The following is a 26,439-nucleotide window of genomic DNA, read 5'->3' on the forward strand; positions in this document are numbered from 1 at the left end:
ATATCTGATACTGTGGGGTGGTTCCATAGTATATCTGTTACTGTTGGGTGGTACCATAGTATATCTGATACTGTGGAGTGGTACCATAGTATATCTGATACTGTGGGGTGGTACCATAGTATATCTGTTACTGTGGGGTGGTACCATAGTATATCTGAAACTGTGGGGTGGTACCATAGTATATCTGATACTGTGGGGTGGTACCATAGTATATCTGATACTGTGGGGTGGTACCATAGTATATCTGATACTGTGGAGTGGTACCATAATATATCTGTTACTGTGGGGTGGTACCATAGTATATCTGATACTGTGGGTTGGTACTACAGTATATCTGATACTGTGGGGTGGTACCATAGTATATCTGTTACTGTGGGATGGTACCATAGTATATCTGTTACTGTGGGGTGGTACCATAGTATATCTGATACTGTGGGGTGGTACCATAGTATATCTGATACTGTGGAGTGGTACCATAATATATCTGATACTGTGGGCTGGTATTATAGTTTATCTGATACTGTGGGGTGGTACCAAAGTATATCTGTTACTGTGGGGTGGTAACACAGTATATCTGTTACTGTGGGGTGGTACCACAGTATATCTGTTACTGTTGGGTGGTACCAAAGTATATCTGATACTGTGGGGTGGTACCATAGTATATCTGTTACTGTGGGGTGGTACCGTAGTATATCTGATACTGTGGGGTGGTACCATAGTATATCTGATACTGTGGGGTGGTTCCATAGTATATCTGATACTGTGGGCTGGTATTATAGTATATCTGATACTGTGGGGTGGTACCAAAGTATATCTGTTACTGTGGGGTGGTACTACAGTATATCTGATACTGTGGGTGGTACCATAGTATATGTTACTGTGGGGTGATACCATAGTATATATGTTACTGTGGGATGGTACCATAGTATATCTGATACTGTGGGCTGGTATTATAGTATATCTGATACTGTGGGGTGGTACCAAAGTATATCTGTTACTGTGGGGTGGTACTACAGTATATCTGATACTGTGGGTGGTACCATAGTATATCTGTTACTGTGGGGTGGTACCACAGTATATCTGTTACTGTTGGGTGGTACCAAAGTATATCTGATACTGTGGGGTGGTACCATAGTATATCTGTTACTGTGGGGTGGTACCATAGTATATCTGATACTGTGGGGTGGTACCATAGTATATCTGATACTGTGGGGTGGTTCCATAGTATATCTGTTACTGTTGGGTGGTACCAAAGTATATCTGATACTGTGGGGTGGTACCATAGTATATCTGATACTGTGGGTTGGTACTACAGTATATCTGATACTGTGGGGTGGTACCATAGTATATCTGTTACTGTGGGGTGGTACCATAGTATATCTGTTACTGTGGGATGGTACCATAGTATATCTGTTACTGTGGGTTGGTACCATAGTATATCTGATACTGTGGGTTGGTACCATAGTATATCTGATACTGTAGGCTGGTATTATAGTATATCTGATACTGTGGGGTGGTACCAAAGTATATCTGTTACTGTGGGGTGGTACCACAGTATATCTGTTACTGTGGGGTGGTACCATAGTATTACTGTTACTGTGGGGTGGTTCCATAGTATATATGTTACTGTGGGGTGGTACTACATTATATCTGATACTGTGGGCTGGTATTATAGTATATCTGATACTGTGGGGTGGTACCAAAGTATATCTGTTACTGTGGGGTGGTAACACAGTATATCTGTTACTGTGGGGTGGTACCACAGTATATCTGTTACTGTTGGGTGGTACCAAAGTATATCTGATACTGTGGGGTGGTACCATAGTATATCTGATACTGTGGGGTGGTACCATAGTATATCTGATACTGTGGGGTGGTACCATAGTATCTCTGATACTGTGGGGTGGTTCCATAGTATATCTGTTACTGTTGGGTGGTACCAAAGTATATCTGATACTGTGGGGTGGTACCATAGTATATCTGATACTGTGGGGTGGTACCATAGTATATCTGTTACTGTGGGGTGGTACCATAGTATATCTGTTACTGTGGGGTGGTAGCATAGTATATCTGATACTGTGGGGTGGTACCATAGTATATCTGATACTGTGGGGTGGTACCATAGTATATCTGATACTGTGGGGTGGTACCATAGTATATCTGATACTGTGGAGTGGTACCATAATATATCTGTTACTGTGGGGTGGTACCATAGTATATCTGATACTGTGGGTTGGTACTACAGTATATCTGATACTGTGGGGTGGTACCATAGTATATCTGTTACTGTGGGATGGTACCATAGTATATATGTTACTGTGGGGTGGTACCATAGTATATCTGATACTGTGGGGTGGTACCATAGTATATCTGATACTGTGGAGTGGTACCATAATATATATGATACTGTGGGCTGGTATTATAGTTTATCTGATACTGTGGGGTGGTACCAAAGTATATCTGTTACTGTGGGGTGGTAACACAGTATATCTGTTACTGTGGGGTGGTACCACAGTATATCTGTTACTGTTGGGTGGTACCAAAGTATATCTGATACTGTGGGGTGGTACCATAGTATATCTGTTACTGTGGGGTGGTACCATAGTATATCTGATACTGTGGGGTGGTACCATAGTATATCTGATACTGTGGGGTGGTTCCATAGTATATCTGATACTGTGGGCTGGTATTATAGTATATCTGATACTGTGGGGTGGTACCAAAGTATATCTGTTACTGTGGGGTGGTACTACAGTATATCTGATACTGTGGGTGGTACCATAGTATATCTGTTACTGTGGGGTGATACCATAGTATATATGTTACTGTGGGATGGTACCATAGTATATCTGATACTGTGGGCTGGTATTATAGTATATCTGATACTGTGGGGTGGTACCAAAGTATATCTGTTACTGTGGGGTGGTACTACAGTATATCTGATACTGTGGGTGGTACCATAGTATATCTGTTACTGTGGGGTGGTACCACAGTATATCTGTTACTGTTGGGTGGTACCAAAGTATATCTGATACTGTGGGGTGGTACCATAGTATATCGGTTACTGTGGGGTGGTACCATAGTATATCTGATACTGTGGGGTGGTACCATAGTATATCTGATACTGTGGGGTGGTTCCATAGTATATATGTTACTGTTGGGTGGTACCAAAGTATATCTGATACTGTGGGGTGGTACCATAGTATATCTGATACTGTGGGTTGGTACTACAGTATATCTGATACTGTGGGGTGGTACCATAGTATATCTGTTACTGTGGGGTGGTACCATAGTATATCTGTTACTGTGGGATGGTACCATAGTATATCTGTTACTGTGGGTTGGTACCATAGTATATCTGATACTGTGGGTTGGTACCATAGTATATCTCATACTGTGGAGTGGTACCATAATATATCTGTTACTGTGGGGTGGTACCATAGTATATCTGATACTGTGGGATGGTACCATAGTATATCTGATACTGTAGGCTGGTATTATAGTATATCTGATACTGTGGGGTGGTACCAAAGTATATCTGTTACTGTGGGGTGGTACCACAGTATATCTGTTACTGTGGGGTGGTACCATAGTATTACTGTTACTGTGGGGTGGTTCCATAGTATATATGTTACTGTGGGGTGGTACTACAGTATATCTGATACTGTGGGCTGGTATTATAGTATATCTGATACTGTGGGGTGGTACCAAAGTATATCTGTTACTGTGGGGTGGTAACACAGTATATCTGTTACTGTGGGGTGGTACCACAGTATATCTGTTACTGTTGGGTGGTACCAAAGTGTATCTGATACTGTGGGGTGGTACCATAGTATATCTGTTACTGTGGGGTGGTACCATAGTATATCTGATACTGTGGGGTGGTACCATAGTATATCTGATACTGTGGGGTGGTTCCATAGTATATCTGTTACTGTTGGGTGGTACCAAAGTATATCTGATACTGTGGGGTGGTACCATAGTATATCTGTTACTGCGGGGTGGTACCATAGTATATCTGAAACTGTGGGGTGGTACCATAGTATATCTGATACTGTGGGCTGGTATTATAGTATATCTGATACTGTGGGGTGGTTCCATAGTATATCTGATACTTTGGGGTGGTTCCATAGTATATCTGATACTTTGGGGTGGTACCATAGTATATCTGATACTGTGGGGTGGTACCATAGTATATCTGATACTGTGGAGTGGTACCATAATATATCTGTTACTGTGGGGTGGTACCATAGTATATCTGATGCTGTGGGTTGGTACTACAGTATATCTGATACTGTGGGGTGGTACCATAGTATATCTGTTACTGTGGGATGGTACCATAGTATATCTGTTACTGTGGGGTGGTACCATAGTATATCTGATACTGTGGGGTGGTACCATAGTATATCTGATACTGTGGAGTGGTACCATAATATATCTGATACTGTGGGCTGGTATTATAGTATATCTGATACTGTGGGGTGGTACCAAAGTATATCTGTTACTGTGGGGTGGTACCACAGTATATCTGTTACTGTTGGGTGGTACCAAAGTATATCTGATACTGTGGGGTGGTACCATAGTATATCTGTTACTGTGGGGTGGGACCATAGTATATCTGATACTGTGGGGTGGTACCATAGTATATCTGATACTGTGGGGTGGTTCCATAGTATATCTGTTAATGTTGGGTGGTACCAAAGTATATCTGATACTGTGGGGTGGTACCATAGTATATCTGATACTGTGGGTTGGTACTACAGTATATCTGATACTGTGGGGTGGTACCATAGTATATATGTTACTGTGGGGTGGTACCATAGTATATCTGTTACTGTGGGATGGTACCATAGTATATCTGTTACTGTGGGGTGGTACCATAGTATATCTGATACTGTGGGGTGGTACCATAGTATATCTGATACTGTGGAGTGGTACCATAATATATCTGTTACTGTGGGGTGGTACCATAGTATATCTGAAACTGTGGGGTGGTACCATAGTATATCTGATACTGTGGGCTGGTATTATAGTATATCTGATACTGTGGGGTGGTTCCATAGTATATCTGATACTTTGGGGTGGTTCCATAGTATATCTGATACTTTGGGGTGGTACCATAGTATATCTGATACTGTGGGGTGGTACCATAGTATATCTGATACTGTGGAGTGGTACCATAATATATCTGTTACTGTGGGGTGGTACCATAGTATATCTGATGCTGTGGGTTGGTACTACAGTATATCTGATACTGTGGGGTGGTACCATAGTATATCTGTTACTGTGGGATGGTACCATAGTATATCTGTTACTGTGGGGTGGTACCATAGTATATCTGATACTGTGGGGTGGTACCATAGTATATCTGATACTGTGGAGTGGTACCATAATATATCTGATACTGTGGGCTGGTATTATAGTATATCTGATACTGTGGGGTGGTACCAAAGTATATCTGTTACTGTGGGGTGGTACCACAGTATATCTGTTACTGTTGGGTGGTACCAAAGTATATCTGATACTGTGGGGTGGTACCATAGTATATCTGTTACTGTGGGGTGGGACCATAGTATATCTGATACTGTGGGGTGGTACCATAGTATATCTGATACTGTGGGGTGGTTCCATAGTATATCTGTTAATGTTGGGTGGTACCAAAGTATATCTGATACTGTGGGGTGGTACCATAGTATATCTGATACTGTGGGTTGGTACTACAGTATATCTGATACTGTGGGGTGGTACCATAGTATATATGTTACTGTGGGGTGGTACCATAGTATATCTGTTACTGTGGGATGGTACCATAGTATATCTGTTACTGTGGGGTGGTACCATAGTATATCTGATACTGTGGGGTGGTACCATAGTATATCTGATACTGTGGAGTGGTACCATAATATATCTGTTACTGTGGGGTGGTACCATAGTATATCTGAAACTGTGGGGTGGTACCATAGTATATCTGATACTGTGGGCTGGTATTATAGTATATCTGATACTGTGGGGTGGTTCCATAGTATATCTGATACTTTGGGGTGGTTCCATAGTATATCTGATACTTTGGGGTGGTACCATAGTATATCTGATACTGTGGGGTGGTACCATAGTATATCTGATACTGTGGAGTGGTACCATAATATATCTGTTACTGTGGGGTGGTACCATAGTATATCTGATGCTGTGGGTTGGTACTACAGTATATCTGATACTGTGGGGTGGTACCATAGTATATCTGTTACTGTGGGATGGTACCATAGTATATCTGTTACTGTGGGGTGGTACCATAGTATATCTGATACTGTGGGGTGGTACCATAGTATATCTGATACTGTGGAGTGGTACCATAATATATCTGATACTGTGGGCTGGTATTATAGTATATCTGATACTGTGGGGTGGTACCAAAGTATATCTGTTACTGTGGGGTGGTACCACAGTATATCTGTTACTGTTGGGTGGTACCAAAGTATATCTGATACTGTGGGGTGGTACCATAGTATATCTGTTACTGTGGGGTGGGACCATAGTATATCTGATACTGTGGGGTGGTACCATAGTATATCTGATACTGTGGGGTGGTTCCATAGTATATCTGTTAATGTTGGGTGGTACCAAAGTATATCTGATACTGTGGGGTGGTACCATAGTATATCTGATACTGTGGGTTGGTACTACAGTATATCTGATACTGTGGGGTGGTACCATAGTATATATGTTACTGTGGGGTGGTACCATAGTATATCTGTTACTGTGGGATGGTACCATAGTATATCTGTTACTGTGGGGTGGTACCATAGTATATCTGATACTGTGGGGTGGTACCATAGTATATCTGATACTGTGGAGTGGTACCATAATATATCTGTTACTGTGGGGTGGTACCATAGTATATCTGATACTGTGGGATGGTACCATAGTATATCTGATACTGTGGGCTGGTATTATAGTATATCTGATACTGTGGGGTGGTACCATAGTATATCTGTTTGTTTGGGGTGGTATCATAGTGTATTATATAATGTTGGTGGTATCATAGTATACAGTGCCTTGCGAAAGTATTCGGCCCCCTTGAACTTTGCGACCTTTTGCCACATTTCAGGCTTCAAACATAAAGATATAAAACTGTATTTTTTTGTGAAGAATCAACAACAAGTGGGACACAATCATGAAGTGGAACGACATTTATTGGATATTTCAAACTTTTTTAACAAATCAAAAACTGAAAAATTGGGCGTGCAAAATTATTCAGCCCCCTTAAGTTAATACTTTGTAGCGCCACCTTTTGCTGCGATTACAGCTGTAAGTCGCTTGGGGTATGTCTCTATCAGTTTTGCACATCGAGAGACTGAATTTTTTTCCCATTCCTCCTTGCAAAACAGCTCGAGCTCAGTGAGGTTGGATGGAGAGCATTTGTGAACAGCAGTTTTTAGTTCTTTCCACAGATTCTTGATTGGATTCAGGTCTGGACTTTGACTTGGCCATTCTAACACCTGGATATGTTTATTTTTGAACCATTCCATTGTAGATTTTGCTTTATGTTTTGGATCATTGTCTTGTTGGAAGACAAATCTCCGTCCCAGTCTCAGGTCTTTTGCAGACTCCATCAGGTTTTCATCCAGAATGGTCCTGTATTTGGCTCCATCCATCTTCCCATCAATTTTAACCATCTTCCCTGTCCCTGCTGAAGAAAAGCAGGCCCAAACCATGATGCTGCCACCACCATGTTTGACAGTGGGGATGGTGTGTTCAGCTGTGTTGCTTTTACGCCAAACATAACGTTTTGCATTGTTGCCAAAAAGTTCAATTTTGGTTTCATCTGACCAGAGCACCTTCTTCCACATGTTTGGTGTGTCTCCCAGGTGTCTTGTGGCAAACTTTAAACGACACTTTTTATGGATATCTTTAAGAAATGGCTTTCTTCTTGCCACTCTTCCATAAAGGCCAGATTTGTGCAATATACGACTGATTGTTGTCCTATGGACAGAGTCTCCCACCTCAGCTGTAGATCTCTGCAGTTCATCCAGAGTGATCATGGGCCTCTTGGCTGCATCTCTGATCAGTCTTCTCCTTGTATGAGCTGAAAGTTTAGAGGGACGGCCAGGTCTTGGTAGATTTGCAGTGGTCTGATACTCCTTCCATTTCAATATTATCGCTTGCACAATGCTCCTTGGGATGTTTAAAGCTTGGGAAATATTTTTGTATCCAAATCAGGCTTTAAACTTCTTCACAACAGTATCTCGGACCTGCCTGGTGTGTTCCTTGTTCTTCGTGATGCTCTCTGCGCGTTTAACGGACCTCTGAGACTATCACAGTGCAGGTGCATTTATACGGAGACTTGATTACACACAGGTGGATTGTATTTATCATCATTAGTCATTTAGGTCAGCATTGGATCATTCAGAGATCCTCACTGAACTTCTGGAGAGAGTTTGCTGCACTGAAAGTAAAGGGGCTGAATAATTTTGCACGCCCAATTTTTCAGTTTTTGATTTGTTAAAAAAGTTTGAAATATCCAATAAATGTCGTTCCACTTCATGATTGTGTCCCAAAAAATACAGTATTATATCTTTATGTTTGAAGCCTGAAATGTGGCAAAAGGTCGCAAAGTTCAAGGGGGCCGAATACTTTCGCAAGGCACTGTATCTCATAGTGTGGGGTGGTATCACAATATATCTGATGCTGTGGGGTGGTATCATAGTGTATCATCTAATGCGGCTTGTATCATACTATATCTGATATTGTGGGGTGGTATCGTAGTATTTCTGTTACTGTTGGGTGGTACCATAGTATATCTGTTAGTGTGCTGTGGTATTATAGCATATATTTTACTGTGGGGTGGAATCATAGTGTATCTGTTAGTGTGGGGTGGTATCATAATATATTTGTTAGTGTCGGGTATAATCATATTATATCTGATTCGGTGGGGTGGTAGCATAGTATATCTGATACTGTGGGGTTGTTCCATAGTATATATGTTTGTTTGGGGTGGTATCAAAGCGTATCATATAATGTGGTGTCACAGTATATTTGATACTGTGGGTTGGTATCATAGTACATCTTATACTATGGGGTGGTTTCATAGTACATCTGATACTGTGCGTGGTATCATAGTATATCTGTTGGTGTGGTATCATAGTATATATGATTCCTATGGGTGGTAGCATAGTAAATCAGATTCTGAGGGGTAGTATCATAGTATATATGTTACTGTGGGGTGGTATCATAGTATATCTGATACTGTGGGGTGGTATTATAGTATATCTGTTACTATGAGGTGGTATGATAGTATATATACACTGCTCAAAAAAATAAGGGGAACACTTAAACAACACAATTTAACTCCAAGTCAATCACACTTCTGTGAAATCAAACTGTCCACTTAGGAAGCAACACTGATTGACAATGCTGTTGTGCAAATGGAATAGACAACAGGTGGAAATTATAGGCAATTAGCAAGACCCCCCCAATAAAGGAGTGGTTCTGCAGGTGGTGACCACAGACCACTTCTCAGTTCCAATGCTTCCTGGCTGATGTTTTGGTCCCTTTTGAATGCTGGCGGTGCTTTCACTCTAGTGGTAGCATGAGACGGAGTCTACAACCCACACAAGTGGCTCAGGTAGTGCAGCTCATCCAGGATGGCACATCAATGCGAGCTGTGGCAAGAAGGTTTGCTGCGTCTGTCAGCGTAGTGTCCAGAGCATGGAGGCGCTACCAGGAGACAGGCCAGTACATCAGGAGACGTGGAGGAGGCTGGAGGAGGGCAACCCAGCAGCAGGACCGCTACCTCCGCCTTTGTGCAAGGAGGAGCAGGAGGAGCACTGCCAGAGCCCTGCAAAATGACCTCCAGCAGGCCACAAATGTGCATGTGTCTGCTCAAACGGTCAGAAACAGACTTCATGAGGGTGTTATGAAGGCCCGACATCCACAGGTGGGGATTGTGCTTACAGCCCAACACCGTGCAGGACGTTTGGCATTTGCCAGAGAACACCAAGATTGGCAAATTCGCCACTGGCGCCCTGTGCTCTTCACAGATGAAAGCAGGTTCACACTGAGCACATGTGACAGACGTGACAGAGTCTGGAGACGACGTGGAGAACGTTCCGCTGCCTGCAACATCCTCCAGTATGACCGGTTTGGCGGTGGGTCAGTCATGGTGTGGGGTGGCATTTCTTTGGGGGGCCGCACAGCCCTCCATGTGCTTGCCAGAGGTAGCCTGACTGACATTAGGTACTGAGATGAGATCCTTAGACCCCTTGTGAGACCATATGCTGGTGCGGTTGGCCCTGGGTTCCTCCTAATGCAAGACAATGCTAGACCTCATGTGGCTGGAGTGTGTCAGCAGTTCCTGCAAGAGGAAGGCATTGATGCTATGGACTGGCCCGCCCGTTCCCCAGACCTGAATCCAATTGAGCACATCTGGGACATCATGTCTCGCTCCATCCACCAACGCCACGCTGCACCACAGACTGTCCAGGAGTTGGCGGATGCTTTAGTCCAGGTCTGGGAGGAGATCTCTCAGGAGACCATCCGCCACCTCATATGGAGCATGCCCAGGTGTTGTAGGGAGGTCATACAGGCACGTGGAGGCCACACACACTACTGTGCCTCATTTTGACTTGTTTTAAGGACATTACATCAAAGTTGGATCAGCCTGTAGTGTGGTTTTCCACTTTGATTTTGAGTGTGACTCCAAATCCAGACCTCCATGGGTTGATCAAATTTTTTGTGTGATTTTGTTGTCAGCACATTCAACTCTGTAAAGAAAAAGTATTTAATAAGAATATTTCATTCATTCAGATCTAGGATGTGTTATTTTAGTGTTCCCTTCATTTTTTTGAGCAGTGTATATCTTACTGTGAGGTGGTATCATAGTATATATTTTACTGTGAGGTGGTACAGTACCATAGTACTGTACACCTGAGCAGCTCACCCAAGCTCAACTCAAGTCCAATGAAATGAAGTAATTGTTCTATGTGGATCAGTTGATAAGAGTGTGGCCCTGGCAATGTGAAGGTTGTGGGTTCAAATCCCGCACGGATCACATGCTGAGAATTTATCCACATACTGAATTTGAAGTAACTTTCCAAATGACACATGCTGTGTTGGAAGTCACATTGGATAAAGAAGCATTTTCTAAATGACACATACTGTATATTAACCAGACTCCGTTGTTGGAATTGTTGAAAGCAAACAATAACAGGAATGGTGCCTGTAGGATACGTCGTGACTGCTCTATTCTACTGTAATTTCCCAGCCCAGCGTCCCATTCAAGATGAGGTGAGTTCGACTTAATAGGAATTGAGACTATTGTGATCGGGCCTCATCAAAATGCAGGCTGACCGACCCCTTCTCTTCACATTTGGTCATTTGAGGAAGATGTGTCAAGGCAACATCTGAACCATGTGTGGTCCTCTCCCACTCCTGTAGTCCATGGCTCTGTCAATGACACTGTGGCATCAAACACCAGCAAAGCTAACGCTGGTGGTGGAAAGTGTGTGTGTGAGAACAGAGAGAGGAAAAAGAGAAGGAAAGAGAAATAAAGAGCGATATTGTGAGACCTGCCCTGTAGTCTCCATTGTGATTAGCTGACAGTGTTGAAATGGTCAGAGAGAGCTATTAACAGAATCCCCCACAGTGGGAGAATTACTAACAGAGCCCTGGCGTCCCAAAGAAAGATTACATTGTTTTTCATCACAAAACGGGCAAAGGCCTTGTTTGGTGAGGTTTGTATATAAAATATGTATCCATAGTTTATTTTGAGGTTCCTGAATGCAATGTTTCTCATCGAAAATCCCATGGAGCCACACATGCGAGCACACACACACAAACACAGAGTCTGCTGTATAGCTTTTTCTGAGTGTGTGCTTTCCAAAGATGGCGCTCCGCTTTGGTGGTGGCAGATATATTGCCAGGGCTCATTGACTTCAGCCTAATCCTCCACCCCTCTCAACCCACACCCCCTCACCCTCCACCCCTTACCCTCCTCACCCTGCACCCCTAAGCTCATGACAGCCTCTCCTCATACAGCCACAGATGGGAGGCCCAGCCCCTTGATCTGTATGTAAACCAAGCCCCGGCCAAGCTGAAAAGGTCACACGGCTGCTGCTCCCTTTTAAACAGACGGCTTTAACAACCCCTCTCACCCTCTCATCCCACAGCTCCTTGTCCTCCCAGACACACACATTGACTTTGACTATGTAGAGTAATATACATGCAGACACACACACACACACACACACACACACACACACACAGACACTGGTATATGCAGACACACTCACGCACGCACACTTCTCTCATGATCTTCCAATCCATTCCTTAGTCTCTGTAAACTTCACTTCTAACGTAGTTTAACTTCCAACATACTTTGAATACTCAACCAGAAATACCTGTCTTCTACCCATGCTCTCATTTACATATGCAAAAAAAATAAAAAATCATCATCAAAGGTGAGCCTCCAACAATCAGCAATCATTCAATTAGAGTGCAACAATTTTCCCTCTCATTTGCTCTCCAAAAACGAACACAGGGGGGGAAGAGTCTTTGAAAAGCACACTTCTACTTTATCGTTTCATCTCATGGCAAAAACAATTTCTCCCCATTATCCTCGCAGCAGGGGAGCCACTGTCTCGTGTGCTTCAACGCTTTATGAGTAAAGAGAAAAATGATATTTTACTCTGATACCTTGTACTCCGGATATATTAAACAGAATCAAAGACGACATTTACATACAGTTAGCGTTTCATGTGTGAGGAGTTTGAGACAGGAACAGCTTTCTCTCCGAATAAAGGAGGGGGGCTTCACCTTTCTGAACTGAGCAGAGAGAGGGAGGGAGAGAGCAAGCAATCGAGCGACAGAGAGAAAGAGACACAGGGAAGAGACTCAGGAAAGAGATAGGAGGTTCCCGCTGACTCCTCAGTGTCTGATGCAATTTCCTTTTGTCATATTGTCAACACAACTCCTCCTTTTCCAAGTCCTTGTCTTCGTGTAACGCATCTGTCATAATTTGGCGACGAAAGACGCGAAAGCCCAGGATGCCTTCGCCTCCTCTACTTCCCTGCCACGCTAATCAGCGTCTGTAATCTACAGTAAGTGTAATGGTTCCTGTCATATCCCTGTGTGTTTCACCAATCTCACAATGCTGCAAGGCAGCAGAACTATCAGTTCCTCTGTAATGAGAGAGACAAGCTCAAAATGAGTGGGACCTCCTCCTGGTAAGATGTCTCCCACTGCTTGTAGCAAATAACACTCAGTGAAATTGATCTGTGCATTTCGTCTGTCTCAGTCTAGTCTCAGTGTCACTCATTTCAGATTTGTATTGAGGCACTCATCATGAATAAGGGTCTACATGAGGCTGAACCTAACTTGGGAAACATGCCTGGACATTCGTGCAAATCTCCCATTGATGTCACTGTAAGATTTGCATGCTTATATTAAGATTCTTCCAGTGCAGTATAATGTAAATTCTAAATACAGTTATCTACTGTTGGTGTTGCCAAAATACTGTAGTCCACACAGACACATTTCATCTAGGTACCATATGTGGACATTTAATCCAGCTCACCATAGATCAGAGCTCACAGATGCCCTTCTGTATGTGTTGTGTGTCTAACCGTCCAGCTGTGTGTCTAACCGTCTAGCTGTGTGTCTAACCGTCTAGCTGTGTGTCTAACCGTCCAGCTGTGTGTCTAACCGTCCAGCTGTGTGTCTAACTGTCTAGCTGTGTGTCTAACCGTCCAGCTGTGTGTCTAACCGTCCAGCTGTGTGTCTAACTGTCTAGCTGTGTATTTTACCATCTAGTTGTGTGTCTAAGCATCCAGCTGTGTATTTTACTGTCTAGCTGTGTGTCCAGTTGTGTGTCTAAGCATCCAGCTGTGTGTCTAAGCATCCAGCTGTGTGTCTAGCTGTGTGTCTAAGCATCTAGCTGTGTGTCTAACCGTCCAGCTGTGTGTCTAAGTGTCCAGCTGTGTACCTAACCATCGAGCTGTGTGCCTAACCGTCCAGCTGTGTGCCTAACAGTCCAGCTGTGTGTCTAACCTTCCAGCTGTGTGTCTAACCGTCCAGCTGTGTGTCTAACCGTCTAGCTGTGTGTCTAACCGTCTAGCTGTGTGTCTAACCGTCCAGCTGTGTCTAACCGTCCAGCTGTGTGTCTAACCGTCTAGCTGTGTGTCTAACCGTCCAGCTGTGTCTAACCGTCCAGCTGTGTGTCTAACTGTCTAGCTGTGTATTTTACCGTCTAGCGGTGTGTCTAAGCATCCAGCTGTGTATTTTACTGTCTAGCTGTGTGTCCAGTTGTGTGTCTAAGCATCCAGCTGTGTGTCTAAGCATCCAGCTGTGTGTCTAACCGTCCAGCTGTGTGTCTAACCGTCCAGCTGTGTGTCTAACCGTCCAGCTGTGTGTCTAACCGTCCAGCTGTGTGTCTAACTGTCTAGCTGTGTATTTTACCGTCTAGTTGTGTGTCTAAGCATCCACCTGTGTATTTTACTGTCTAGCTGTGTGTCCAGTTGTGTGTCTAAGCATCCAGCTGTGTGTCTAAGCATCCAGCTGTGTGTCTAGCTGTGTGTCTAAGCATCTAGCTGTGTGTCTAACCGTCCAGCTGTGTGTCTAAGTGTCCAGCTGTGTGCCTAACCATCGAGCTGTGTGCCTAACCGTCCAGCTGTGTGCCTAACAGTCCAGCTGTGTGTCTAACCTTCCAGCTGTATGTTTAACCGTCCAGCAGTGTCTAACCGTCCAGCTGTGTGTCTAATCGTCCAGTTATGTGTCTAATCGTCTAGCTATGTGTCTAACCATCTAGCTGTGTGTCTAAGTGTCCAGCTGTGTGTCTAACCGTCCAGCTGTGTGTCTAACCGTCCAGCTGTGTGTCTAACCGTCCAGCTGTGTGTCTAACCGTCTAGCTGTGTGTCTAAGCATCTAACTGTGTGTCTAAGCGTCCAGCTGTGTGCCTAACCGTCCAGCTGTGTGCCTAACCGTCCAGCTGTGTGCATAACCGTCCAGCTTTGTGTCTAACCGTCCAGCTATGTGTCTAAGCATCCAGCTGTGTGTCTAAGTGTCCAGCTGTGTGTAACCGTCCAGCTGTGTCTAACTGTCCAGCTGTGCCTAACCGTCAAGCTGTGTGCCTAACCGTTCAGCTGTGTGTCTAGCTATGTGTCTAAGCGTCTAGCTGTGTCTAAGCATCTATGCTAGGTATTTATGACCATGGATTCTCTCTTCTTGCCTGGGGAGAAAAGCACGATCTGTACCTTGTCACTCCCATTGGCCTTGGTGTTATTCTAAAACTCTGTCGTTTACGAGCTGACGCTCTACGTTTTCCATACGGACCCCAGCTCTGTTTATGTCCTCTCCTGCACAGGGATGGACATTCAACAGTCAACATCACAGAGTCACATAGCAGTTTCCTTTGGTTCTGAGTGTCTGAATGGATCTTGTGTAAATACTGTCTCAGAACAGACTCTCACTCAGAGATGGGGTGGTTGGATTCTCCCAACACCTAGTAAGGTAAACCTGTTGATACGGATTAGATTTTTAAAAACGAGTGGGGATCTAGCAGAGCTTTTACCTAGGAATAGTTCTTTAGATCTCGTTGTGGAATGCCCGCTTGGAGTTGGGATGTACGCCATGGAGAGATTTCTCCTGCACAACTTTTCAAAGGAAGAGGTAGAGTACTATGCAGTGTTTTTGTACCAGCGCAGTAACGGAAATACACAGTAAAATACAACCACACAAAGAAAACAGGACCATATCTATTCTCTCTCCCCCTCACCTTAATCCCCAAAATACCTCCATTGCCCTTCCATCTGTCCACCTTCCTCCCTCCCTCCCTCCATTTCCTGGCCCTCTATCTCTGGTTGCCCTCCTCTCTGCCCCAGCTCTAGTTAATGAAGTCTGTGCTATTGTGTAATCTCACCGTGATCGGGCCCTCTCACCTCCCTGTGCTGACTCAGGTGTCTCCCAACAGAGGGCCATTGTTCCCCTCATCCTTCACTGAGGCCGACTGGCACAAGCACGCACCTGCACCCAACAAAGGAACCCTTATTCTCCTACCTAACTAGGGCTTTACCAGGATACTAACACACTCCAAATAGCTAAAGAGCTCACTGAATCACCTCTGTATCTCGAGAGCGAGAGAGAGCGAAATGTTGGAGACAACACGCCCGAGTTGTTGTTTGCACAAGCTGGTGTCATATTTTATTATGTTGGACAGCACATTAGGGGGGTTGCTGGGGGAGGGAAAGAAGCAGCAGAGGGAGGGAGAGGCGCAGACGGGCACAGCCGAGAACAGTCGCTTGTCAAAACCAGGATGTCTGGAAGTGTGTGGGTTGGTGGGTTTCCGTACAGAAGCATTGCAGAAATGAGTGCAGGTGTGAGTACTGTTCTTCCTCTCCTTTCCAATCGGGGATGACTTACATTGATGTGGCTCACACTCTCTAAAACAAACATCACTGATTACTACCATTATTCCCCACCTAAAAGCAAAAGAGCAGGGGTGGCTCTGCTGCAGTACATGTTTAGGAAAAGGCCCAAACGATCCACTTCCCTGTTAAATGTGTTGCTGTTGAAACCCATTCACTCTTGCCTTGGAGCACTGGAGCCTCAATGCAGACGACAAAAGTCGGGGAAGCTCTCAACGATCTCTGTGTGCAGAGATTTCTGAGATGTGACACTGGCATCACCTGTAGCCGGGGCCGGGGGGAGGTCCAGGTTCTGGAGACGGCTGCAGCGTATCATTAAGGTGTCAGGTGTTGGGGAGTGTGGCGTCCTCTGGCAGGATGCTATGTTTACTGCACACCAGGGGGTGAAACCTTAACACAACAACATCAACAGGGAGGGCTCATCTCAATGGGAGCTGACTAGGTCACAGAGAATGGAGAAGCTGCAGCAACACACAAATGCATGATCCCGCGCATACATTCGCGTATGCACACACACACACAAGTGCACAAACGCACGCGCACATGCACGCACACCCACACCCCCACACACCCTCCTCCCTTCCCTCGGGCAAAGGCTTACTTTACCCTGGCAAGCTGAGTAGTGTGATTATACAGAGATATTTCCTGCTTATTTCCTCCTGATTCTGGGAATCTTTCAACCAGGATTTTCTTTTTTTTAAACCTATAGGAATTTTGTGAAAGTTTTCATTATTTTGCAACCCTAGACAAGTAGCAGTTCCAAGTTGGGATGTTCCAGGGAGTATGTGAGTATGCAAGGAGTTCTAACAATAATCTTGGAGGAGAGCGGCGGTGTGGTTTGGGGGATACTTTCAACTATGGCCGGACAAACTCAGGAAGTGGATGACTTTGTCCCTGTTACCAAAATTCAGATACGGTTAAACAAAGAATAGACAGAGAAATTCTTGATCGTCTGAACACATAATTTCCCCATACCCACCTCCCCCGATATCATAAACTCTACCCTTCAGGGGGCCACTGTAAAAGTTGGTGCAGAGAAGAAGTGTTTAAAAAAAAAAATAATAATCTAAGTGGGTTATGTGCCACACCACCGGTGGAACATGGCAGGAGGGGGAAGAGAAAGGGGGAAGAGAAAGGAGGAGGAGGCCTTTTGTCATTTCACATGTGACAGGAGGGAAGCGAGGGATGGAAATAGAACAATGGAAAAAAATGCTATGCTTCTGAAGAGGCCCTCAAAGACTTCCAACTCAGACTGATAAAAGCTCCTCTCCTACTTCATATAACCCCCTACACACACACACCTCTGTAGAGAATATCTTCAAGCTTCGCCGCACACACACAACAAACTTAAACATCCGTTCTACCGGGGGTATATGACGATGGTGACAGTTTCAAGCTAAGAACATGTCTCGGAAACAGAGTTGCGTCGCTGTTGACGCCAGTCACACCTTGATGAAAGTTGAGTAAACAACAACATGGACAAACCCTGGTCACACCAACTCAATGTAAAGACACACAAAAACAACACACAATACTATCATTTTGTCAGATGTGTGCGTACTGGTAGCGAAGTCACGTGCAGGAGAGCAGAGATTTGTGAACAGGCGCACACTTTATTTAGGCAAAACGTGCAAAACGCGCAAAACAGTCACAAGAATTATGTTTAACAATAAACATCTTCGTGAAAAATAACATGGAAAAAACTAAGCCAGTCTGGCGCGTCAACCATACACACGTAACACAAACAATCTTACACATAGACATGATGGGGAACAGAGGAATAAATACATGTAGATTGATTGGGAATGAAAACCAGGTGTGCGGGGAACAAGACAAAACAAATGGATACATGAAAAATGGAGCGGCGATGGCTAGAAAGCCGAACGCCGCCCGAACAAGGAGAGGAGCCGACTTCGCCGGAAGTCGTGACACATATAGGCATAAGAAATGGCCACCACTGTTGTGTTGATAGGAGAGAGACGGATTGTGGGTTGTTGCATTGATGTGCTATTATGACAAAAGGACAGCGTAGGACTGTGGTAACAACAAAAAAACTCTGTGACACTGTTCCTCTGGTGCCCGCTCTCTCTCTCTTCTCTGCTATTGCATGCATTAGGTCTATTGACATCTGCCATGTGATTGAAATTAAGTTTACCTGAACATGAACTTGATATGTATAATAACACGATGCAAATCGGGGAAAACCACAGAGCACACCCTACTTGTTCAGTTTACTTACCCCTGGCAATCGTGCAGGCCTTAATGTCAATCGCTGATACACCCAAGGTAGAAGTAGGGTAGGATATTAGCTTACACTAGTCACAGCCCAGCCCTTAACCATGAGGGGGAAAAGATGCAGAACTGAGCTGAGATCAGTGTCTAGGCATAACTACTCAAGGAATATCAGAAGCAGTGCTGTGAAATAGATATCAAGTAAGTAAATGCCCTGTATGCACACCACTCACTCTCTTGCTTCATGTCAGGTAATGCTGGTAGATGCTTTGTGGCAAACACTAGACTGATGAAGCCTCAACACGAAAGGACTCAAAACAAGTCCATTCTTATACAGTGCTACTATCGCTAAGCTATATTAGTGACAGTGATGGAGTGTTTCCCCTCCTTCCATACATGACTTAAAAAATGAGAGGTTGTCACCTGTCGAAATCAAATCTCAATCAAGATTTGAGCATGTGTGTGTGTGCCTGTCCATGTGTGGTCAACAATTTTGTGTAATTACTTGTTGGCCCATTGCAGGACATTGGTTGAATGTGTGTATTTGGTATATGTTTGCACCTCGTTATTTGTCATGGCAACTCTTCATAAAAAAAATAGTCTGCCTCTCTTTCATCTGGTCCCTCTTTCTCACCGGCTATGGTGCTATGGAGGGAGTCCGCCATGGGAAGCTAATTAAGGTTGCGCTGGCTTGGTATGGGGCGGAGGGGCTGCTGGCTGGCGAACCCATGGCGGCTCCCTCCATGTGACATGATTGATTCGGACTGTCACAGTGCTCAGCTGGTCATCAGCGCACGGTGACAAATAAATAATTACATCGTCTTGCGCTAACCCAAACCCCACCACCACTACCACTACCCAGCGCCATTGTTAGCCAGACATCAAAGCACAATGGAGGCATATTAGCATTTTAATCAGAGGGTTAGGCAGAGGCTGGCGCACGGGCACCCAGTGGAGGGATACTCACTTTCATCTGGGGGCGCCCCTTCTTACACCCCCCCCACCCTCGCCCTAAAACGGCACAAAGGGCCGTGTCGGGGGTTACGTCGTGACCTGTTGGTGGAACATTAACAAGACCCATCTGCAGTCAGAACTTTAATTAGCACTTCAGACTTTGGCCCCGTTTCGTCCACAAGTACCTCTCTTTTTCATCTTTACCGGTGGCGGCGTTTGTTCGGGGGTGGCAGAAGGTCCCGGAATACATAGCTGGCTAGCTACCTCCTCTTGCCTTGTGTACAGGGCCTCCCTTGGACATGTAGATAATTAGGCCTATATTTCTGGTGAGAGGACAAAGATGATGCTAATTCTATTCATCATAGAGGTTCTCGACTAATTATGAACGGAGCCTCTCTCGTTCTCCCTCTGTCTCTCCCTCCCCAAGTGAACAATTGCACGGCCGAGTGGTTAAGGTGAAAAGGAATGGGGTTGGAGTTGGGAATCAAATGGGATTAAGCCTGTATGCTTATGTCCCTCAACCCTCTCCGGGATAATTCCTCTCATGAAGTACCTGGAATAATGTTTTTGCTCTTTTTGATGGAGAGAGGCTGGACTCAGGGAAGTAACTGGAGCCCTGCAAAAACAGAATCCAGACAAATGGAATACATTTTTTCACCTGGTGAAATCCCCAAACCCGTCGTCATACCCACAGTGGCACGTTAAAATGCGTCACAATTATCTAACGTACCTAAAAACATTGGTCAGAGTGTTGTGTACTAAGACACTACTAAACTGCTATTACTACTTAGTGGTTGTGTAAGTGTAGGAGTGGGAATGAGCAGTAGTAGGCATCAAGTATCAAAAAGTGTCTGCATGTCATCAGCCTTTCCAGGGTGGCACGTACCTCTTCCACTCTATTGCCCCGCCTGTGGCAGGTGCCACTGTCAGTGGCTCTCTTTAATCGGAGAAAGGGAGGGAGGAAGGTAGAGAGCCCCAAGGCCTCCTTTCAACACCCTCTTGCGACCCCCTCCCCCCCCCCCCCCCACCCCCCTTCCACCCAAGCCCCCATACCATCGGCCCCCACTCCCCCTGATCCTCAGGTTCCAGCCCCTGCTGCTTGTCAGTCTGACTCATACTGCCTTACAGCAAAGAGCCAGTCCCACACCACAGCCATGAGAGTCAATACGGATCTGAAAATCTCTGCTACCCAAAACCCGACGACCTAGATGTCTCTGTCACCACAACATACCAGGTGGCACATGCACAGTTCAGAGGATGCCTGTCTGGGACACGCTGTTCGGTTGACTCATGTTTGCATTGTTTAAACACACCTCAATTATTGATCCGACCACAAAGACTAGTGCTCAAAGGCCAGCACTGTGATATTAAACGGTCGACAATATTGACACTACAGAGGATTATCTGACCCGGGGGGGGGATCTGTGACTGAGTGGCAAAAACCTAGTTAGCGACACTAACGCTAACTCGAGAGTCTAATCTGCATGATCATCATCACACTAGCGATCAAACAGGGAGGGGGCTAAATAATAGATCACAGTAGGGGCCTGTCACCGCAGTTGTTTTCATGTACTCAGCAGCACCACCACGAGACTAAGAAGATGTTCCTCGCAGTTTAACTCTGCATCTTCTGTTTGCCTACCGTGGAATTTAGGCAAGTTTGCCCCCCCCCCCCCCCCCCCCCCCCCCCGCATGTTTTGCACTCGCCTGTCCTCGGTTGCATGCGGTACGGGCGCATACGACCTGAATACAAAGAGGTGGACAGGGAAGAGGTAGAACGATCCAACAGATACACGAGATAGATACAGTACATTCATCGGGGCGATTTAAATAAAGGTCAATGTAAAGCAGAGGTTACGTTGTCTCCACCCCCAACTCCTCCTCGAAAGACGCCTATGAAAGGGACTGATGTGCGCCACAAAACGAAAGAGACAAAGACGCAAGGAGGGGGAAAAAAAGAGGGGAGAAAGGGTGCTGATTATGATGATGGAGAAGAAAGGGAACAGAGGCGAGGAGAGAGAAACAAACTTGAGTCATCATCGCTAATCGGGTTATGGTTACTTTCATGTGTCAGTGGCGAACACAGTGTACTTCTATCACGAGTGACTTTTAGCAAACACTCGATGGCAAAGGATTACGTTCGTCAGAGGGGGCCCCTTTGAAAGCGATATGCAAATTTCGCCATGAGTGCAAAGAACAACATCAAATATGTGCCAGTGAATAGCCAAGGGACTTTCAAGTCTTTAATATCCTTCAGAAGTATTTTATCTCCGCACCACAACCTGCGTTCGCAGCACAAACAGGAAAGAGACAGTCGAGGCTTCAAAGCAAAAGCGCCACCAGTCCACGGGTTTCATTTCAGATCAGGCTTAATAAAGGTTATCGTCCGGTACGCTAATGAAACAAAAGCCAGCATCACATAAGTGAGGGTGCGCTAGCATGTTTTGCATGTTTTCAATTAGTTTTCAATCCTCCTTCTCCTTCTTCATCCACGAGTCGTTTGATTTTTTTTTTTGGTGGCGTTTTAAGTTCCGCATCAAAGCGACTGGAAACAATATGCGACCCGTCTGACTCTAACTCTCTTCTTGGTCTCTTCCCTTGCTCTCTCTCACTCTCCCGCAGTCTGCGTTCGGGAATCAGAGCGGGGTGGCGCTCGTTTGATAGCTTGATAGTGATTTGTTTTGATCGTCGACTCCTTTGTCCCTCTCTTTGGGTCTGAAAGAAATGGGGGATTAGAATGAGACAGAGGGTGCAAGAATAAAAAATAACATGTTTCCTTTTTCTTTCCTTTTAAATGTCTTATTTTTTTTTTGTCTAAACCCTTTCAAAAAAAAGATTGCAGTTTTGAAACTGCAGTAAAAGTGCAGTAACTGTAGTCGACTGTGGTATTTTGGACTGTTGTAATTGCAGAATAACTGCAGTATACTACAGTTGAACTGCAGTTATATTTTACTCTAACTGCAGTTACACCTCAAAATTATGGCATAAAACAATGGTTACTTTGGGCGCAGTATTTGCAACATACTGTAAATGTACTGCACTCTAACTACAGTTGTAATGCAGTGTACTGCAGTTATACTGTACTCTGATTGCAATCTTTTTTCAAAATGGAATCTTGCAAAATCGTGAGCCTCGAAGTCTCTCACTATGCTTTAAAAAATATATATAATAATAATAATCTGAATGATTGAGCTCACAACAGGCTTAAACAGGCCACCATGCCAACGTAAAACAGACCAAATTTGTTCCCGTGGACTTAACAGTACCACAATTAAAGAACCAAGAGGAGTCAGGATAGATGTGATTTAAACGTGGCAGTAACTGCTAAAGAACAGTCTCTTTACCATCCCACATCAAGGCAAGAAGAGAAAGGGGAAGGAGAGAGAAAGAGAGACTATCAGCAGAGGGCCCCGTCTGTAGATGAAAGCGTTGGAAAAATCAAAGCGGGCCCCTACTCATTATACCTTGGTGGGATGCCTTCATCCACACTCCCCACCATCGCTGCCCATGGGGTGCCACACTAGGAGTGGACAGGGGGGTGAAGGTGAACCACTGTTTGCACATTTAGTGCACATCATGGCCAAACGTTGGGTTTTTACTGGGGGGGGGGGGGGGGGGGGGGGGGGGGGCGGTATTAGTGGACGAGGATATTAGAAGTGTGATCAATGTATAGGTAGGTCTATGTTCCTCAAACCTAGCTGTTGCCTGACCTCCATTGTCTCTGTGTACCCCCAGACATTTAGAGTAATAGAATGGATTCCAGGCTCACTCATTTGATCCACTATGGGAGTACACCTGGTCTGCAGACCTTGGGGGTATAGCAAAGCCTTGAAACCACTGACATGTGAGTCAAGCCACTGGCATTGAGGAGAGTAGGCTGCAGGGAGCACTGGGGACGAAGCAGCACTGCACCCTGCCTGATATGAAATCCCCAGACACAGACAGCTCTGTCTGTAGGACCAGCAAAACTCGGAGAGAGATAAGAACCGCAAATAAAAGAAAGGGATCTATAGAGGAGGAAAAGAGGGAGGACAAAAAGGACAAACTATCTGATAAAGACATGACTCCATGTGTATGAAACACATGGCCTCTTTTCTAGGGGGCCCTGTCCGGGACAGTCATCCACCACCATCTCCCCCTTCCCAGCCATGTTCCCTCCCCTCCCTCTGTTGTTCGTTTTATCTCTGTGAAAAAATTATGAAAGCGAGCGCTCGCGACTGTGTCTCCATTGATGTTAGAATACACAACCAGCAGATTGAAAAACGCAGTCTGAGATCAAAGCGAAAAGGGGTTCTCGCTCCAATAAAATTATAAGCGCGGAGGAGTCTGGGGCACAGAGCTAATTTGCTAAGACTGTGAGGCAAAAAGTCGTTAAAGAATGGCCCATAAGTAGGCATTAAATGAAAACGCCTGCGATTCCTCAGGATTAGCATAAGAACCTTTTCTTGCCAGGCCAGTTAATAATATTCATTTAAAATAAATACATGAGAAAATGAATCTGTTTGAAAAGAGGACGATTGCACATATTTATTGAAGGGGGCCGTCGAAATGAAAGAAAGAGAATCTCGGAGAGCGCTTGAAGGAATGTGCACTCGCCGGCCTTTGAAGTTCTGGAGACTGGGAAAATGAAAGTCCTTACAGTTTGTTTTTTTGAGGAAGAGTCAGGTCCTAGTCTGAGTCACACCCTATTTAGTGCACTATCTTTGGCAAGTAGTGCCCAGTATAGGAGATAGGGCGCAATTTTGAATGTGGCCTTAGGCTCAGTGGGCCTATGGGTAAGTCATTGATAAATGTTGTAATTAGTGAGTTGACACAAATGTGGTCATTTATTGTGGAATACTGTTCTAATAGATGAATGAACGTTGGTTATTTACCATGGCTAATGATGAGGGAAGCAGTCATACTGTATTCCATTCCTCTCAAAACAAATCAAAATCCATTTTGATGGGTTCCTTTGATTCATGCGCTACTTAAAAGACCAACAAAACGCATAAAAAGGTGGTTTTACAAATAAAATATCATTATAGAACGTAATAATTTTTTTTTTACACTACACATCATTGTAATCATTGTCAAAATAAAAAAATGATAGCGCTCACAACCCACTGGGCACACCATGTCATTTCAACATGGGTAATTGGTTGGCAGGGTAGCCTAGTGGTTAGAGTGTTGGACTAGTAACCAAAAAGTTGCAAGTTCCCTGAGCTGACAAAGTACAATTCTGTCGTTCTGCCCCTGAACAAGGCAGTTAACCCACTGTCATAGGCTGTCATTGAAAATAAGAATTTGTTCTTAACTGACTTGCCTAGTTAAATAAAGTTTTTTTTAAAAATGGGGTACTCTTTGGTTGAGACATTAATCAATGAGATTTCCACCTTTATTCTCCCTCTCAAAAAGACAGGAATAAGTTTGTTGAATTCCCAATGTGTTATCAATGCGCTATCAACCATGTAACAGCCTGGCTGATAGATGGGAATACAATGTCAGATATTTTGTATTTTTACAACTTCATTCGTTATCACTGTGCTTCATCTAATAGCACAACAAAACGACCTGGATTGCAGTTGAGATGACATTAAAGTGATCAATGCTGTTCGATATTCTCCGCAGATTATTATAGCAATTGGGAAGATCTCCACAGACCTGCGACTTTTGTATGCTATCTTGAACATGAACACTTTCTATGATGACATAAGAAGACATTTATAGTCACAGTTACTTCAAAAAAAGGTATCTAATGCTGAGCCACTGGCTTAGTCTTATTCTTTAAATTCAATGTTTGGTTTAGTTGGAGACGTGAACATATCATTTGTTCACTTGCCGACAAGTGATTTGGGTATTTACTGTATTGTGTTTGGTTGTCAACACAACCAAGTATCTACATTTGAAGGAGATGTATCTTTTGTGCCACTGACTTAGTCCGGGTTTTAATTCCAGTTGGACTACAAATTAATAATTGATATGTTGGATTCACGTCTCCGTCTCAACCAAAAAGAAAAGTTAAGGAATAAATCAAAATCAAATTGAAATGCACTTTAAATCAAATTTGATTTAGTCCTATTCTTTAACTTAGATTTTTGGTTGAGATGGAAACGTGAATCCAACATATTAATTAATACATTTGAAGTCAACCAAAGCTTGAAACCCTAGATCTTTATGTATTGCTTACGTTTTGTTGAACCCTGGGTTGAATTGAAACAGTGGCTTTTGATGACTTCGCATAATGATGTTTCCACCTCCATGCTCCATGCTTCGCAGTTGGGATGGTGTCCTTGGGATTGTACTCATCCTTCTTCCTCCAAACACAGCGAGTGGAGTTTAGACCAAAAAGCTCTATTTTTGTCTCATCAGACCACATGCCCTTCTCCCATTCCTCCTCTGGATCATCCAGATGGTCATTGGCAAACTTCAGACGGGCCTGGACATGCACTGGCTTGAGCAGGGGGACCTTGCATGCGCTGCAGGATTTTAATCCATGACGGCGTAGTGTGTTACTAATGGTTTTCTTTGAGACTGTGGTCCCAGCTCTCTTCAGGTCATTGACCAGGTCCTGCCGTGTAGTTCTGGGCTGATCCCTCACCTTCCTCATGATCATTGATGCCCCACGAGATGAGATCTTGCATGGAGCCCCAGACCGAGGGTGATTGACCGTCATCTTGAACTTCTTCCATTTTCTAATAATTGTGCCAACAGTTGTTGCCTTCTCACCAAGCTGCTTGCCTATTGTCCTGTAGCCCATTCCAGCCTTGTGCAGGTCTACAATTTTATCCCTGATGTCCTTACACAGCTCTCTGGTCTTGGCCATTGTGGAGAGGTTGGCATCTGTTTGTTTGAGTGT

The sequence above is a fragment of the Oncorhynchus mykiss genome, chromosome 17 (genome assembly GCF_013265735.2).
Source record: "Oncorhynchus mykiss isolate Arlee chromosome 17, USDA_OmykA_1.1, whole genome shotgun sequence".
Classification (NCBI taxonomy): Eukaryota; Metazoa; Chordata; class Actinopteri; order Salmoniformes; family Salmonidae; genus Oncorhynchus; species Oncorhynchus mykiss.